The sequence below is a fragment of the Trachemys scripta genome, chromosome 2 (assembly GCF_013100865.1).
Source record: "Trachemys scripta elegans isolate TJP31775 chromosome 2, CAS_Tse_1.0, whole genome shotgun sequence".
In the NCBI taxonomy this organism is placed as follows: domain Eukaryota; kingdom Metazoa; phylum Chordata; order Testudines; family Emydidae; genus Trachemys; species Trachemys scripta.
This window is the reverse complement of record NC_048299.1, coordinates 22,271,612-22,290,663: the sequence shown is the minus strand read 5'-3', so window position 1 is coordinate 22,290,663 and position 19,052 is coordinate 22,271,612. Positions and strand designations below refer to the sequence as shown.

At 41.1% G+C, this 19,052-nt stretch overlaps 1 protein-coding gene across 1 annotated transcript in view; it reads left to right on the top strand.

Annotated features, from left to right (window-relative positions):
* The first annotated feature begins 3,396 nt into the window (after positions 1 to 3,396).
* Positions 3,397 to 19,052, top strand: part of LARP4B (La ribonucleoprotein 4B) — a 102,427-nt gene continuing 86,771 nt past the window's right edge. The window contains exon 1 of the mRNA XM_034760051.1: positions 3,397 to 3,714. The gene's annotated coding sequence lies outside the window, so the exon portion shown is untranslated. The remainder of the gene's footprint in view (positions 3,715 to 19,052) is intronic.

Here is a 19,052-nt window from a genome sequence, read left to right as displayed (position 1 = left end):
GCAGCCACACACCCTTGACCACAATCCCATTCCCTGTACTTTTTTGAGGGAGATTTCCTTTCTTCTTCTTCTCAAATCTCTATTGTCAAAAGCAAGAAGGAACTGTTCCTGTTTCCACACACGCATATATTTCCTTATTCTTTAAAAACAAAAGGTCTCTGGTTTAACTTAAATACTCATTTCCCCAAGAAAAGAACCCCATATCTGATAAGGCCTGAACCCATTACTGGCACCATGATACTCTTTGTTGCCTTTAAAAGGTGGAATAGTCAAGTGCAGCAATCTGAACAGAATTTCTGTGTGTACCTGTCCATCATTAGTAGAGCCCTGCGTGGATACAAAATTTGTATCTGCATCCGATCTGCAAAAATGATCTGTGGGTATAAAGTGGATATCCATGGATTTGCAGGGCTCTAATAATTAGAATAGCATTGAGAAGTGAATTGAAGTATTGTATGTATTACTCCTGGGGAAATTCTGCACCAAAAAAATTAAAAATTCTGTGCACAATATTTTGAAATTCTGCAAAATTCTGCATATTCTTTGTCAAAATATAATCCAGCTAGTTTCAATAATTTTGGTAATTTATTTAAACTACAATACAATGGATGGAGAATGGGAGTGGGGAGCATTGGAGGAAATCATCAAACCCCCTCTGTCTAATAGTAATGTAGTTAGTACTGACCCTTTACTTCTAATTATTAGTAGGGCTGTCAAGCAATTAAAAAATTAATCATGCTGTTAAACAACAGAATACCATTTATTCCTCAATATAAACAAACTTATTTGTCTTAGCGATTGGCAGAATAAGAAGTAGGACTGAGTGGACTTGTAGGCTTTTAAGTTTTACATGGTTTTGTTTTTGAGTGCAGTTATGTAACCCAAAACAATCTGCATTTGTAAGTTACACTTTCACGATAAAGCGATTGTACTTCAGTACTTGTATGAGATGAATGGAAAAATACTATTTCTTTTATTTATCATTTTTACAGAGCACATATTTGTAATAAAAATAATAATATAACGTGAAAATGTAGAAAAACATCCAAAAATATGTAATACATTTCAGCTGGTATTCTATTGTTATAAGTGCAATTAATCACGATTACTTTTTTTAATGGTGATTAATTTTTTTGTGTTAATTGTGTGAGTTAATTGCAATTGACAGCCCTAATTATTAGTCAACAAATATATACAGCCATATACTCAGTGTTACATCATAGGCAACTGAAGAGCAGATGAGGGTTGGGGACTCAAACTCTCAATTTATACTGGCTACTGACTATCCCCAAAAAGGTCAGTAGCAAAGAGTTCATGGAGCACATTTTGATAGGAAATTTTTTCAGTCCAAAAATCTAGACCAGTTCTAATCACTAAAGCACCATAAACATTTATAAGGCCATAGTGTCCTTTGTAATAAGGCTCCTTTACACCACTCTGGCAATGTAAAAGAACCTTAAAATTTGTACACCTGTTTTATACTCCTGGGGGAATTCACTAAGAACAATGGGAACAATTCACTAAGCTACATTCTCCTCTGCCAGAGGGAACAGAGCCTGCTCTACATCCTCAGAAATACCCCAAAGCCCTGCCCCTCCATGCCAAGAGTGCTGCAATAGTGAGCGAGAGGGACAGTGTGTGTGTCTCTCTCACATGACTACCCTGCTCCCCTTGGTGATTTACATCTCTACCAGCTGCTCTGAGTGCCCAAACCAACCTGGCTGCATTGCCAGGGTGTGGGCACATGACAGCTCTTGCGGCTTCCCTTTGCTTCCCAGTCAGAAGTCACTTTTATGCAGGTACGGGAGCCATGAATTCTGAGCGCACGCAGTGACACAAAATTCCCCCAGAAGTAATGTATGGGAATTTCCAGCAGATGCTCTAAGGCAAGAGTATTAAAATCAGTAAGGATTAAAACAGATCCTTGGGGAATCTGGTGCCAGATATAAAAGTCAGGTAAAAAGATAGGTGGCAATGTAAAATATAGACAATTGCTGCCAGCTGGCTTTGAGGAGGGTTTGGCCTGTCTCACTTAGAAGGTAGATCACAAACTCAGGAATGGGAGTAAGAAAGAGTACAGGCAGGGAAAGTTGTAGATGAAGGGTTTGGCTAGCAGTTCTCCATGTCTTAGTGGAAAAGTTATGTTAGCTAACAAGAAATGTTCATGAATCTGTACGAAACCAGTCAAAGTAAAGGTGTTAGACAACTTGTTTTTTCTTAATTGGTATTTGGCCCAAGCTGTTTGTTGTTTTTGCGAGCTTAAGAGTTAAGTGCAATTCATATTCATATTAGAGCAGTGGTTTTTAATCTGCAGCCAATCAGCACACAACTGCAGCCCACATGACATCCTCAGGACTGCACAAGTAGTATTTGATGTGGCCCACAAAACACAATATGGGCCACCTATGTGGCTTAGAATGGTAAAGAGGTTGAGAACCACTGTATGAAAGGTTACTTCCATCATGTGCAATTTAACTAAGTTATGGCTAACACGAGAAATCCTGTTTCCTTAATCAGTAAATTGAAGTCCAGGAGCAAGGGTCTTCTACTGCAAAAGGAATCTTATCAAGAAGAGATTAGACCTAGTGTGGAAAGCAGGAAACTAAACACAAGTGATGTGAAGAGGTGGTGGGGCTCTAGGTTGAGTGGGGGTAGCCCCCCCGTTAAAGGGGAGGTGGTGGGGGGGCTCTAGGTTGAGTGGGGGTGGGCCCCCGTTAAAGGGGAGGTGGTGGGGGGCTCTAGGTTGAGTGGGGGTAGCCCCCCCGTTAAAGGGGAGGTGGTGGTGGGGCTCTAGGTTGAGTGGGGGTGCCCCCCTGTTAAAGGGGAGGTGGGGCTCTAGGTTGAGTGGGGGTAGCCCCCCCGTTAAGGGGGAGGTGGTGGGGGGGCTCTAGGTTTAGTTAGTGTGGGGTGACCCCCATTAAGGGAACGTGGAGGCGTGGTTTAGAGCTCCCTTTTCCCACGGCTGGCCATGCTAGTGAAGGAGAGGTTAAGCGTGCCCGGCCTTTAGGAAGGAGGTGGGGCTGGCAGCCGTTAGCTGCCATGGCCGCTCTCCCCAATTAAAGGGCGGTAGCGCGCCCCAGTGGGGAACACTATGACTAGTTCTCTGTCCATACCGGTCCCTTTAATTTTCTGGCTGCACCAGCAGCGAGTGAGGGCGAGGGAGCGATCACATTCCTCCGGTGGGCGTGCTCGCTGCGAGGGGGAGGGGAAAGAAGGGGAACTGCCCTCCCCCCTCCGCGCGCTCATTCAGGGCCGGTGACGGCACCTGGTCACGTGCCGAAACGCGTCATCCCGCGCGCGGGGTCCGTTCCGCCAATCATAGGCGGCTGTTGCGGGCTGGGGAACCTTTAGCGACGGCCAATATCTTCCGCTGGCGAAGGCGGGACTTCCGCCGGGAGCCGGAAGCGGGTCTCTCATGCGAGCGGGGTGTTGCTGCTTCTGGGATCAGAGACGTTTTGGGCCCCAAGTCCCGCCGCCGCCTCCTTCTCCACGCGCCCCCTTCCTCGCTGCTGCCGCCGCCTCCTCTCCCCCGGGCCCCGCTCTCCATCCTCCTCCTCCTCCTGGGATCCGGCAGCAGCGAGGCCCTGGTGGTGGCGGCGGCGGAGAGAGGCCCCGGCCCCCGCGGAGACCCCGGCAGGAGTGAGAGACCCCGCCCCCCGGAGAGCCCGGCAGCGAGCGGCGAGAGGCCCGGGCGGCAGTGGCTGTTGGTGACAGGTGAGTTCAAGGGGCCTCCCCGGGCCCACTCCCTCCCCTTGGCTGGCCTCGCTTCGGCTCCTCCCCGGGCTGCGACCCGCCACCTCCTCTCACCGGGGAGGCGGCCAGGGCCGCCATCTTCCTACCCGAAGATCCTGCTCCTGGGGGAGTTGGATCCCGGCACCGGGCACTGTTGGTTGCGGCGAGTACGAGTTCCTCGGTGTGGGGCCGGGCCGGGGCCCCGAGCTGTGTCGGCTGCTCAGAGCCCCGCACTGCAGCTGCCCGGCCTCGCTGAGGAGCGCCCTGCGCACTCCCCTACCCGCGGGCTGGATCTCCCGGTCTGGAACAGCAGCCAGTCCCTGCCTAAAGCGGCTCTGCCTCCCCGCCCTAGTCTGGCCTCCCTGACGGGGAGTCTCAGCGGAGATCCGGCCCCGCGGCAGAGTCGCTCCCTTCGAGGTCGGGATGGGGGCGGGGGTGTTGTGTAAAGACACGAATAGCTCCATAAAGCTTTTGCAAATCGGCACAGCCGTGCACTGCCCTTGGCGGGCGGAGAGGTGGGGTCCTTGCCCGCTCAGCCTGAATGGGACAAGGTACAGAAACAGCATTGCCCCACTCAGCTAGGCGCTGCTGCCTGGATTCCTGTAGGCAAATCTCCCCCCTGGTCACAAATGAGTTAACATGTCTAGGAGCTTCAAAGACATGTGTATGACCAGGCCAAAAGAAGCACCAGCAAAAACTATTGCTTTCCATCAAGAATGGCTGCTGTTGGTTCCTCCATTTGCTGCTTCAGCCAAGTTTTCCCCTCTTAATTTTAGTTTGTACGTATACTCAAAATTACTACTCAGTGTTACAATGCACATTACGTGTTCAGTACTTTCAATCACCATGTTGCACATAAGTCCTGTGAGGCAGAAGAGTATCATTATTTCTACTTTGCGGGTGTGGAAATTGAGGCAAAGTGAAGTTGAGATTTGCCTGTGGTTACAGGGAGAAATGGTTTCAGAACCAGCTTGAGTCACAGGTGGGGTTAAAAATCAGGAATTCTGACTTCCATCCATTACTTGCTCTCCTAGATCATGTCTATGGTCTAGTTTTGCTGGCCTTCATCTGAAAGCCCCGTAACATTTGGCTAAGAATCTAACTTAAGTGAAGTCAGAGAAGGGGGTTGCATGTTAGAGCCCTTCATGCAACTTTTTCCAAACTTCACTTTGTGCTGTGAATCTGATTGGGTTTGTTAGAACTACTGTTATTTCCCAAATAATATTTTTTTCCAAACTTACCTGTGGAGTTCTATCTCCAGAACTCTAAATCTGACATGTCAGTTACTGTACACATCAAATCAGCTTTCTAAGAAAATGTGTTCTGAAATATAATCAACTTGCATTCATCAGTAGTTTCACATCTTCGCTATTAGAATAAGACTTTAGCTTTCTAAATGTTGAAAGAACTGGGATGATACCTCAGAGGTGTAAATGTAAATGGTGCTTTATTTTTCTATATAGTATATAAAAGTGGATATTTTTCTCCCCTAGGAATGCTGCAACTTGTATTGTGGTCTAGCTTTTAATAAAACAGAATTTTTTTAAACATTTTAATTGTTTTAATATATCTGGAATAAATGATTACCCATATGGAAACTCCAGTAAAAAAGCTAGGTTAGTGCCTTTTTAAATCCATATTCGAACAAGAAAATGTTTGTGTTCCCACTTGTGCTAAAGTTAGTGTTTTCTTAATTAGTGGTATATTTTCAAGGTATATCGCAAGTGCATTACCACCTTAAAACTTCTAGTACCTTTCCCCTGGTTATTCTTGTCTTCACGTTTCCACACTTGTATATTGAAAAAGAAGGCTTGCATAGGAATGTTCTATAACTCGTATCGCTTGCTTTTAACGTCATACAAGAATACACATAAAAAGGTATGGTTTGATGTAAATATTGGGTTCATGCATCAGTTGAAATAAATTTGCTTCCATGGTTTTACAGTTGAGAAATTTATTTCTAACTGTGCTACAGAACAACATGGAGGTGTTAGATAGAGCAGGACCCTTTCTTCCTTTGAGACACTATAACTATTTACGTCACTCTCAGAAGTTGTCTTTAAACTGATGAGAATAGAGTTAAATATTAACTACTTGCTTTCGTATACAGAAATGAAAAGTAAATAAGTTTGTCTAAACTAAATGTTTTGTGAAGAACTGCAGTTCTTTGTCATCATTTTAAATCTCATAACTGGGAATAAGGTTTGGCTTTAAATCAGTTATGAGCTTAATGGACATGGTAATTTAATGATAAACTTGTATAACTGTTCTATTAAATATTGAATATTTGCCTGGTAGTAACTCTGAAAATGCTATATGTTGAAAACACGGAGGGAAGGCATATTTACATAATCCACATAAAGTATATGCAAACCAATGACAATGAAAGGTGGCGGGGAAAGGGGTATAAAGTACAAGCAAGATGATCGGGTTTTGATTATACGTGTCTTATCAGCATCAATAACTAAGGGACCTTTAAACAGAACAGATTTCTCTCCTGTTATCCTTCCACCATTCATCACCTTTATCTCCCCAATTTTGATTCTAGTGACCTTGTACCACATTCCCCACCTTAGACCCTTCCACTTTTCATAAATTAGCAGATAGCTTACAAGAAAAGTCAATCACATGATCAACTTGTTTCTTGTATTTGTCCTGGAAGAAATAGGTCTTGAGGAAGGATTTAAATGGAGAGGGTAGTGACCTTGCTGACCAGCTCAGGTAAAATGTTCTGTGCTGTGGGGGAGGACTCCACAAATCAAAGCAGAAAGACGGTTGTAAGAAAAGCTAACAAATGGAGTATCAATGCTTGGCATCACTGGCAGAAAAAAGATGGTATAAGAGACACGATTGGATAAGTAAAAGAAACATATTTTCAGGCTTGGGAAATATAAAGCCATACTTTTCAGGCATGACATGATGCATCATTATATCAGGGAGATGTGCTGTCAAAAATGATAGGCTCCAAATGGGAAGTTGTAGCATTTTGTTCTTTAAAATATATTTTTAAGTGTTCGCTGGTAGAATAGCTGGTACTAGTCAAATGTAAACAGATACAAATGGTCCTTGGTGTGTGTGTGTGGTTTTTTCTTTTTCTTTTTTTAATTCCTATATATGCGGGCAGTAATGTTAAACTAACAAGTCTTGTAGCTGTCTTGCTGCCTGTACGGTCAGAACACAGACACAGGTCGGAAACTAAGGATATTACAAAATGGATAGAATTATAAGGAAGAACATTACCTGGCCTCCCCTACAGTTTTGTAAGAGGTGATAAAATGGGTTGGCTAGGAGAATTGTGTAGAACAGCAATAAAAGAAATATTTGAAGTGAAAGCCTAAGAGGACGTCTGAGCAGGAGAGCTTCCCAATGCAGGCCATGCTCATGCTCACACTAACGTCGTTTTTTAGTTAATAGGAACTAAACAAGGCATCACATTTCACAAAACAGACAAAGTAAACAAAGGTGGTAGAATAAATGGAGGAAACTGACTTAAAACTTAAGCGTCCAAGTAACACAAAATTAATTAGCTGGTGTATTACTAATTTCACTTTGTCAAATTTAGCAGTTACAAAGTTCAAGAAGATACCTGTTCCTTATCAGTTGAAACACTGAGGTCCTGTTGGAAAGGCTCCCTTTTCCCCTCTCCCACGCCATATTTCCCTAAAAGATAGTTTTATGTCAGAATCCTCTCAGCTAAATTCCAGGCAAGATGAAGTCCCATAACTTTCAAGCAACATGAAAAATTGAATTTTAACTTACTTACTATTCAAAACATAATTGCCCTCAAATATAAAATTGGATGGTATTTCAACTGGCTGGCTGGGTGATAAATTAGTTGTTGGATGGTTAATGGAGACCCAGATAATTCAGTACTTGGCAGGTCTTGCAGTGAAAAGCAGAATCTTTGTGATTTGTGATTAAAATTTTATCTGAGCCCCCTACAGTTAATGGGAATTGCTAGGAAGGGCTTATTTCTACTTTTACCGTAAATTTAAATTATCTGCTTCCCTTGTAACCCATCACTTCTAGAGAGAGGCTACTAATTTACCTTAAACTTTGGTGACTTGTATAGATTTTAGTGGAAAGCCGTAGAATACTTCAGTGCAGTGCTATTATCTTCACCTCTTTTGTATCCCTACTTCCTCTTTCACTATCTTTCTTCCCCTCATCTCCTCTACACCTGTCAATGTTGTCTTCTTTCCTGTCTGATTTCTCCTTTTTAGGGGGTCTCCCGCTTGGACAGCAGAAGCGCTCTGACTAGCGAAACTGTGTGATCCTAAAACAGTTTAATTATGAATTTAAAGTGCTCATGAGTACAGTTACTTTGTGATGTGTGCTGCTGCATGTTCTTCCATTTGATCTGTGTGGCAATTAACTACTAATTTGGATGCCAGACAGAGAACAGTTATTGTATGGTAAGCTTCTTACACTATTTAAGTGTACTGCACTATTACAGTGCATTGAGGAAGCAGTGTTTTGGCACTCTGCTTCATCAATCAGTTTCTCCCTTATCTTTGAGCCTTAATTTTTCCCACTATTCATCTGATTGTGGAGGGCTGGATTGTTCATGTTCTGGAGCCTGTCAATACAACTCCTTAATGAATAGTTGAATGATTTAATATATAAGGAATCATGTGTTCATAAGATGAAGGGATTGCCATCTCAACATTTCCAGACCCTGTTGTTGCTCACATAGCACTGTTGGTGCGCAAGGACCTGTAGTCTGTGGAAATGAAATCTAGAATAAGAATTTAACCTGGATTGTTCTCATGGCAACACAGGGTTCTGAAGACCTGGAAGTCAGGTACATTCATATCTGTAACTATTACTGTGGTAAACATCACTTTTGGGTTCTAGCCTGCTGCAGGTAACTTTTATGCTCAGAGTTGCTTATCCATTTTGAGCTGTGTTAAGGAGTGCTTTCTCTGTTGATTTTTCTCAGATGAAAATAGTACATATAAAAATGGTGGTAAAACTAGGCTTTCTGTCTGGGGGAAGCGGTAAATAGAGGCACTTGAGTGCCAGGGGGCTTAAGCGGTTTCATGTACAGCTTGTTCAAGAACTGACTGACTTTGATAGTAGTTGTAGACCTCATAACCAAATTGTGTCCAGAGCATGTTGTTTGCTTTGGGGTTCTCCCTCCTTCCTCCCTCCACCCCCCGCAAATACTTAGTAGGTGCTAGACTTCTCAGGATTTTGTCTAGTATATTTAGTTGTTGGCTGTGTTGCACGTTGTTTGTTCAGGGAATGACACTATACTTGGATATATGTTCAAAACTGTTGAAGAAATGACAAGGTATTGCTTTTAAGAACATCAGTCATTAAAAGTGTTAATGGAACAAACTGGCTGAAATTGTATCCCTGACCAAATAGGGTCAAAGTTACTAACTGGTTTTTAAAGTAGAATTCAAAATGTAATTATTTATAATTGTAATAACTGTTTTATCGTGGGTGTTGTAGGTCTTTAAAAGCCATTCATTTCTTCTCTCCGTGCCCAATCAATAACAAACATTTAAAACTATTTTTTCCCTTTTCTCTAGAGTCAAATTCTTCCTTCAGATGCTAACTCATAACTTTCATACCAGTAGAAGATCTGCACACGTATCACAGGGTGGAATTTGTTCCTTACTGCTTTTTTTTTTCTCTCTCTCTCAATAATTCATCGTGGTGTTCCCCCTAGCTACTACTAATACATCTTATCAATCTATTTTCTATGCCTTCTCAAGGTGAAGTGCTGCCATAAGGGAACAGTGATGAAAAGTAAATATTTTATCCAGTCAGCACATAATTGTATCTGTCCAGCTGTGCTGGGTGTGACCTCTGCTGCTGAAAAAAAATTACTTGTGGATTTTATCATTCTAGGAAAGATAAGACTTTTATAAAACAGTGGTGCTTCCCTGGCGGTTCTAGTAATATAAGATATTTCCAAGCACTTTGTAAGCTTAGGATGTTGCTATTCTAGTAATAAGTCCGGAGAAACAAGATATTAACTAAATAGTTATTTGTGGTGTTTGACCTTTTTTAACTAATTGCTTCATCAGACACTCCTATTACAAAGCTTAATCTAAAAATTGTCTCGGCAAACCTTATATTGAAGTCACAGTAAAACTAAAATCTTTAATCTTTGTTTAGTGTTGGTACTCATAATGATACTTTTACAGGTTATGGTGCTGTCTCAGGTTGCCCCACAACGGAGCTTTGCTAGTGCTGACCATTGTTCAAACAAGGAACGGATGAATCAACAGGCCAATGTCCAAAAGCAGTTTGCTTACTCATACCCAGTGGCTGGAGGGTTTTATGCTTAAATGAGTCAATACCGCCTTCTTATTTCAAAATGTCTCACTCTAAGGGCTTGTCTATACTTACCGCGCTGGTTCGGCGGCAGGCAATCGAACTTCTGGGTTCGATTTATCGCGTCTAGTCTGGACGCGATAAATCGAACTCAGAAGTGCTCCCCGTCGACTCCGGTAATCCTGCTCGCCGCGAGGAGTACGCGGAGTCGACGGGGGAGCCTGCCTGCCGGGTCTGGACGGGGGTAAGTTCGAACTAAGGTATGTCGACTTCAGCTACGTTATTCACGTAGCTGAAGTTGCGTACCTTAGTTCGATTTGGGGGTTTAGTGTAGACCAAGCCTAAGAAATCAAAAGACGAATAGAGTAAAATTATACAGACGGTTAAAATAAGTGTCTCGAACTTCCTGAAACAAATTAATTATGGCTGTTAAACGGAGTTATGATGTGTTTTGCCATCTTCAAATGTTTTTGAGAATTACAAGCACTATGCCTACACTATGGCACTCTTTTCTCCATTATCACCAACAAAAATCAGCCATTAATTGATAGTCCTACTCAGCAGTTCAGAGACAGGAAGTGAACAGTAATTTTTCCAGTTAACACAGCAACAAAAGTGGGCAGATCCTAATTCCCCACAATGGAATTTGGCCAGGACACTGGGATGGGTGTTCTTAATCCTGTTTACATTGCCGTCCAGTTTCTGATAATTAGTCATGTTATGCCTGAAGGGATGGCACAGTGAATTGCACTGTTCTTCCTACTCTTATTCTAGGTAGCTGAGAATAGCACTTCTTATTTTTCTGTCTAATCGAAGTATTCACCTGATAATCTTGTTAAATGTCGCAAGCCAAAGTGTATCCAAAGTGTTATGGTTAGAGCTGGGTGAATAATTGATTTTTATTTTTTCAGTTCAGTGGCTGAACTGAAAAATCCCTGAAAAGGTTCATTTTGGTCAGACAAAAACTGCCATGTTTTGTTTTGTTTTTTCTCACTGAAACAAACAAAATTTTCAATTAGGGTTTTTTAGTTTTAGTGTTGTGGGGTGTACATTTTAAACAAAGTCATCTAAATTTCAAAATGACGTTATTTTGAAACAAATACGTGTTTTATTAAAAATTGTAATGAACAGCTAAAACTTTTTTCAAATTTTTTCATTTGTTTATTGGGTTGAAAACTATTTGTGAATTCAACAAATAGTTTTGTCCAAATCAGAAACGCAGTGAGGAATTGGGGGAGGGGGGAGTGGGAGGAAACTGAAAACATTGAAGTGGTTCACTTCAGTTGTGCCAGAACCACATTTGTGGGTGAAAACTATTTGACCAAAAAATTCTGAGTTCTCATGCAGGTTGAGATTTTATCTTGCTCCATGGTATCAATATATTGACAAGGTTTCAGAGCAGTATGGTAGTGTGCGTTGTGCCAAAGTATTTTCCCTTGTGGGGGAAGTTAAGAAGGGAGTATTAGATTTGAATCCAGGCTGAAATTTTGGAACAAGTCCATCCTTTAACAATGAGCCAAAAAACCTGAATTACCAGTAGCTCTGATTCCAACAATGCATCACAAGTGTGACTGTCAGACTAACTATAAATAAAAGTGCACGACAGAAGGTGTGTGTTTCGTGTACCAGTTTGCTTATTTTTAAAAGGTTGTGCATTATTGTTATATTTTTGGGCTGGAGCATGGATTAGTTGCAAAAAATAATGTTGAAGTGATCAACCTCTATTGAGCTATTTATTTATTTTTTTTGTCAAATATAAAATCTTACCTAATCATGGTCAATAATTTAAGGTAGAATGTCCGAAAAGTGAGGAAAATGACAAGTTTAATGAACATACATTTGTGACCACTTTAAATTAGTATGGTTTATGAAAACTTGGATCTTGCCTTTAGGACATTCGTAAGCATAAGCTAAAAGATTCTTAAGTTACATCGAAAAAGTTTTTAAAGTGACCTACAGGGAAACTGACTTCAGATTGTCCTGTAAAAGAAATGTAACCATTTTTTATTAAAAGAATTTGAGCTGACATTTTCATTGAAAGAAAACTGGTTCTTAAGAGCTTTTCCTTTCATTACCTTCACTATCAAATCTATTTGATCTGGCTCATAGTATAACTCCCACTTGGGCGTTGAATGTGTCAGCACTTTTTTTTTTTTTTTTTTTTTGGGGTGGGGGGGGCTGTCATGCTCCAAAGATCTGCTCTGGCTGAGGAAAACATGTTGTGCCATTACTGCCATAGCTGCCCTGCTACATGCTCTGGTCAGTCCTAACTAGCAAATATCCCAGTGACTTTTTAAATCTTTTTGATTGCCCGTTTTAAAAACATTAAATATATACTTGGTCTTAAACTAAGCAGGCCTTCAAATTGGATGGATAACCTCACTTTCTTAGAAAACGTGATGAATAGTGCAAACTGCATGTGTAGGTTAGAGACTATTTCTCAAAGCACTAAAATTCAAATGCTCTCCTAATGTCTTAAACTTCAGTGAAATGCTTTTACTTAGATAAGGAAACTGCTTGTTGTGGACTCAAAACATGCAGCTTTAGAATATATATTTCTATTGTTTAGAATATAAGCCAATTAAGATCTGTTGAATTAGACCAGACTTTTAACCTAAACCTTGGTAAGTGCCCATTAAATTAACTTTATAGCTTCAAGATGAAACTTTCTGTCTTGTCTCTGGTTGCTAGCACAAGAGCCAGTGTTCCAATCAATACCTTGGTAGTATCTGGTTCATCAAGGGAAGGTACTATAGGCAAAATGTCAGCCCAGAGCAGACTTCTTTCTCTTTTCTTGTTGGGTTAACTCCATGCCTTTGTTTTAGTGGTTTATAGTTGTACTGCAATATGAAACTACAGTATCATAGACCAGAGGTTTTCATATTGGAGGGGCAGACCCCTCTGGGGTGTGTGGAATATACTTGGGGGTGAGGAGGAGGGCATGAGAAGCTTTGGGGGACAGGGGGAACTTACTGCGCACATTTTACCCACAGTAATGAATAAGCTGAAAAGCTGATTCCTCTGGACCTCTCAGGTCCTCAGATGGTGCTGTGAATTTGACTTTAGATGGCGCTGGGCATTTTGACAGTTTTCTGTTAAGCTTGCATAGCATTGTACAAAGTCGTTGCTATCTATAGTTAATCCGTTTGCTATGAGGCGATGTCCCCATTTAATTGTAAGCGTGGACCACAATCGCAGTTTTGCTTTTGCTCTTATTACAATGGATTGTTGGCTCATTTGTGCAACGGGGGAGAGGGGAGTGAAAATCAGAAACCGAAACTGATTTGACAGACGCACCGCCACACCCATTGGTATATGTATTTGTGTTGCTGGGGGGTGGTAGGTACTGTAAACTACTACAGACATGAAGACGGGGGGCATGATCATATAAGTTTGAGAACCACTGTCATAGACCCAACTAGAAGACTTGCGTTCTGAGAAGCTAAAGTATACTTCCAGTATACTCTCATTTCCATTTTAACTTAAAGCAAATTAGTGTTTTTGTGCTAATCTCAGTTCTCATGTGGATTTACCTTCTAAAAAACTAAAATTACAAAAAGTTACATTAATTCCTGTATATGTCTCCTTCATAGTATTGCTAAGCTCTCGAGCTTTAGAAAGTTAATGGTGTACTCCATGGTTAATTTGGATCTGTTGGGTTCTTATGGATAGTTCTGATTCTGCTGCAGTCTCTGATGTCCCTTGAAGCTCTGGGTCACCCTCAGAGGTGGTGCTGGTGTTCTTGTCCCTGGGGCCCATGTCTGGGTGGAGAGAGCACCAGAGGGTGGTCTTACATCAAACTAGCATATGTTAATTCCAAGGGGCAATGAGTACCTTAAACTTCAAGTTGAAAACTGTTTTTTTTCACCCTTAGAGTTTCTAGCAGAGTTCTCACTATTGCAATGAGTACATTACCAGCCTTCTTGGTGACAGGAAAGGGGAATGGTGAGGAATGTCATCTTTGTAAATAAGGAAAAGGAAGTAAGATATAGTGGTTACAGAACAGGGAATTACTGAGTTCACTGTTCTAGTCCCAGCTCTGCTAAATTGGCTGTGGCTCTGAGAAAGACACTCTATTATATATAAAATGGATAAACCACCTTGCCTCCTTCAAGGGTGTTGTAGTGAATCACTGCATCTGTTAAAGGCTTTGAGTCCCTTCCAAGGAGCTCTAGAAGTGTAAATGAAATATTGGGTGATATTGGCACTGGCCTTAAACATTGCAGATCTACCATTTATTTTGAGGACTGAAGTGTAATTTCTAAAGTGATCCTATGTCAAAACCCTGTTTGCAATGATATTGGTAAATTAAGATGTGCTGTGTTGCTTAGCCCATAAAAACATTCAAATTTCATATGTTTTTCAGTTTCAAAAAACTGTGTGTTACTCAGAAATAGGAATAAAGGCTTGCATTACAAGTCAGCAAAAGTTTCAGCATTAACATGAAAGCTGACTCCCATGACTGAGTTGGTAAGAAACATAAGCTGCTTGCCTTGGCTATCTTTACTACTGTAAGGTGGGAGAGGTTTTCTTAAGTCTTGTTGATGCAGCAGCAGTCTAGATGAGCTACTTTAAGAAACAGTTGGGTTCTAGAGGAGGTCATAGACACACCTCTACCTCGATATAACGTAACCCGATATATCACAAATTTGGATATAATGCAGTAAAGCAGTGCTCCGGGGGGGGCAGGGCTGTGCACTCTGGTGGATGAAAGCAAGTTCAATATAACGCGGTTTCACCTATAACGTGGTAAGATTTTTTTGGCTCCCAAGGACCGCGTTATACCGAGCTAGAGGTATAATTATTTCTACTGTCACAAAAAGCATAGAGTAGCATTAATTTTCTGGACTTCTGCATCCTTGAAAGGGATAAGTACTAAGAGTTGCAGAGGTGAGATGGAAGACAAATTGTGTAATCAGACAGTCCAATAAAAAAAGCAGTCCCCCCCCCCTTTTTTTAATTTGGGTCATCAGTAAACACCTTCAGTTGTCAATTATAGTTAAGTTTTCCACTACAAGTGGAAAAAGTGACTCAGCTCTCATGCCCAAATTTTCAGACTGTGGACACTTACTGCTGAAGGCAAATTTCAATCTTAAGATTCAATAGCTTTCTAGAAACTAACTACAACTTTTATCATACCCTATAAAAATCTGTCGTATATGCACTTAGCTGAATTTCCCTATCCTAACGCTTTTTTTAGTCATGTGAATCTCTCATCACCTTCACGTGACCATTAGGAGTAATAGCCATGTGAAAAATGTAGAGAAACTTGTCAATTCCTTCCCGACACCCCCAATTCACTCTTAGATTTAGATTTATTTAGGATGCATTGTGGCTCACTATCTGGCACCTGGAATTTTCTAAAAACTATTTGGTATTTCATGCTATGGTTTTATAGTTTTGCATATGTAGTGACTGAGAAATAGAAGAGCAAAACTACCAATCCTGCTGCAAGTGTAGAATCTTTGAAATGTCCAAGTGTGGGTTTTTGTGTGTGGGTGTTTTTTTGGCCTTAAGTGGTGAACCTTGTTAAACCTCTTATTGAACCTTTTGTTAGGTCACAGGGTTACGTGTGACCATGACTGTTACTTAAAACTGCTGACGAAGAGTCCTGTGGCACCTTATAGACTAAAACTGCTGACTAGCTTGGAGGGCAATACTGCAAAGCTGTGAGATTACTTAATGCTGTCTCCTTAAACTGTATTGTTTGGTGCACCATGTGTGTATGTGTATAAATAAATCAGCTCATACTTTCACTTAAATCGTTAGTAAACCTGTAAAATCTTTTGATGTGACTGGAGGCTCTTGTTAGCTGTTTTCTGAACCACTTCTGCTTAGGAGTTTAAATCTTGTGATTTGGCCAGCTGAGGATCATCTACATGGATGTAACACAACCATAGCCCTCCAAGTCCAAGACAAGCTTTATTTTTTCTGTTCCTAGAACACATTTATTTGTTCCAGTCAGTGTGTGTTGATAACTTGTAATGCCTTTCTGTGTACATACGTAAAGGGATGGGGATGGAAATGTTATGCAGTTTGTAATCCAAATGGCCTTCATGGAGACTATGAAGGCCAAAATGTTGTAGCAATTGGGTGTTAGTGAATTAATCTATTCTCTTTAATGTGGTCTTGAACTTTTAGTAGAGCTGTAAAACCATTTTCTTTCCTCCTGTATAAATGTGCTTTCTTTAGCTCTGCTTTAAAAGCAGGACTTGTTTGTTGCTGTAGGAAGAGCTAGCATAGCCATTTGACGGTTGTAGGCTTCGAGTGCTGGAGACTATAATCTCCCAGCCTGTTCTTTCTATCTAAAGATTGTTGAGGAGCTTTGTTTTAGATTTGAAATTTACAAAATGGCATTTTGACAGAGGATCTTGAAACGTCTAGACAACTACAGTGAAACTAGACAGCCTTTCAGGGCTCTAATCAAAGTGTTTACAGTTTTCTTCTTCGGAGTAGGTGAAACAATAATAAAACCGAGCAAAAAAGTTAATACTTATCTAGATCATTTTAATAAATGCAGAAAAGTCAATTGATTCCTGTCACCCGGTTCTGGTTTTGTAGTCCTTGACCACTGAATGTGTAGGCATTAATAAACTATGGCTTCATCTTCAGCAAGTGACACCTATTTTCCACCCATCTCCAAACTTGTCAACAGGTACTGAAGTATGTGATATAATATTTAGAGCTCTGCTTCTTCAAATGCTGTACAAACACCCCCTTAGCCTGTGAGGTAGGAATGGCAAGTAGTATGCCTGTTATACAGAATGAAAACTGAGGCAGAGATTAACTGATTACTTAAACAGACCTGGGATTAGAACTCTAAAGCACCAGACTCCCCAACCAGAGGTTGACACCACCATGTTGCATGACGGACACTTGACAAAATTACCGTACTTAATAATGGATATTGGGGGGGAGGGAGGGGTTATGTCATTCAATCATTTGTTACTTGAAAAATTATCAGACTTCAAAATTTTTACCACAGACACTTGTGTCCATGTACGGATTGTTGCCGACCCCTGCTCCTATCCCTGTGGGTTGTTCCTAGACTATGTTGCCTTTTATTCAGACAACTATTGTGTTTCTGATTCAAGATGTAAGTGATTACTGACCAACCAGGTCACTTCCTTGGTTTCAATGCAGGAGTTCACTTGAGACTGTTGTGGGAATTCTGCATCTTACTATAAATGCACCCCCCCCCCCCGACACGACTTTGTTGTCTGACAGTGGGACTCAGCCTCTGCCCTGCTGTACATAGCCCTTCAGAAAACAGCAGAGCGGTAGCAGAGTGAAATGGAAGCTCTAGCACCCAAAGCAACATTCACAGTGCTCTACTTACAGTACTCTGCTGCTGCTGAGGATGCTCCCTTGGGCTGGAGGAAGGAAGAAACAAACCCGTATCTCTTCCTCCCATCTTTTTTTTTTTTTTTCCTCCACCCTCACAAATGTTAATTTCGTTTGAGTTCTTCATTGTGCCCCCTAATAACAGAAGATAACACTTATGTGCCTGCAACTCCTGCACAGTTGCCCAGCTGACAGGAATTGCCTCAGTTAACTCACTGCTGTTCTCATTGGTGAAATACTATTAGTAGGGGCAGCAGTAAAATTAGGGAGGGAGACAGTATGGGTGGATATATAGTCACAAATTGTGTTCAGATGAAAGTGACAGCATAGTGTTGTAGTGACTACTCTATTTTGGATGCTCTCCCATTTTGTCTGAGATAGCAGAGGCTGTGAACTCTTCTTCGTGAGAGAGGGAATTCCTGGCCTAGCTTTAGCTGGTGGTTGACCTAAAATTAAGACATTTACCTAGGGTGTGAGAAGTCTAGATGTGAAATTTGAGCAACCCTCTGTCCTCATTTAGAGGACTATTTAATAATAATAATTAATAAAAAGTCAGCCCTGAGGTGAAAGGATATTCCCTGTTGTGGAGGGACTCTAGGTGTGAGGGGCATATAGGGGACACTGACAGACACGCCCTTAATGTAGTATTTCAGATTCTAATATCTAAACTGTATTCTTAAATTTATTCACCTAATTTTAGGTTATTGCTGATTATGTACTCTATCATATGACTTTTTAAAACAAATGTATTTGTAGATAATCTAAGCACTATACCCAGATGTACAGACTCTCTTTTTCTCAACCCGTGTATTATATAATTTTAACATTAGCTTTAATAATTTTTAAATCTGTTCTCTCCTGCAAAAAAGCAGGAAAGGGACAGGTTAATACAAACCATAGACCACAATACTCACTGGCAGAGTGAAGTCTGGTAGTAGTAAGGTGTGTACCCGTGGCTGGCAGGAGTTAAAGGTTGTGTGCTGTTAAATTGGCTTAAACTTGCATTGCCTTTGTCTTGCGGTTTTGTGTCAGGTATATTATGTATAGTAAACTTAATTGTTTAGCAATTTTTGTGTGTATCATTATGTACATAGTCTTCCATGCTTTGTCAAGCTTGAAAATAGATTTAGCTGAAATAGCATGGGAAGCAAATCTAAAACTGCTTATTGCAGGTGTATGTTTTCCTTATTGACTTCCAGGCACAGAGTGCTGTTACCAGACACCTTAAACAAGTATGTATATGGTCTCATCCAGGCAGTTCTTTCTCTGGCATAAACTTCTGGGTCTCCTCACCCAAAGGACCCAAGTGTGGCAGTATTTCTTGGATCTTGGAGTTGGAAATTCTGAGTGTGTTGCCCCCAGAGAAAGATGGGGTACACAGGTGTGCAATATAATTGAAATTAACATAATTCAATGCACTAACACCTTTCTCCTGCATTTTTTTGTTAAATGTGGCATGCAACAGAAAACCTAAAATTGATCTAACTACAGACATGCTGAATACGGCTGCAGGTGAGAATGGGTTTCACAACATAATTAACTTACTAGTATATCTTCTTCTTCTTCTTGGTCTTGTAAAGACTCCAGCTCGGCCTGTGTTTGCTGTTGGCACTTTAGAATGTATCCATTTGGGAAGTCAGGCACACTCAACTTGCTGCATCTCTGAGCTTAAAGGAGCAGGACAA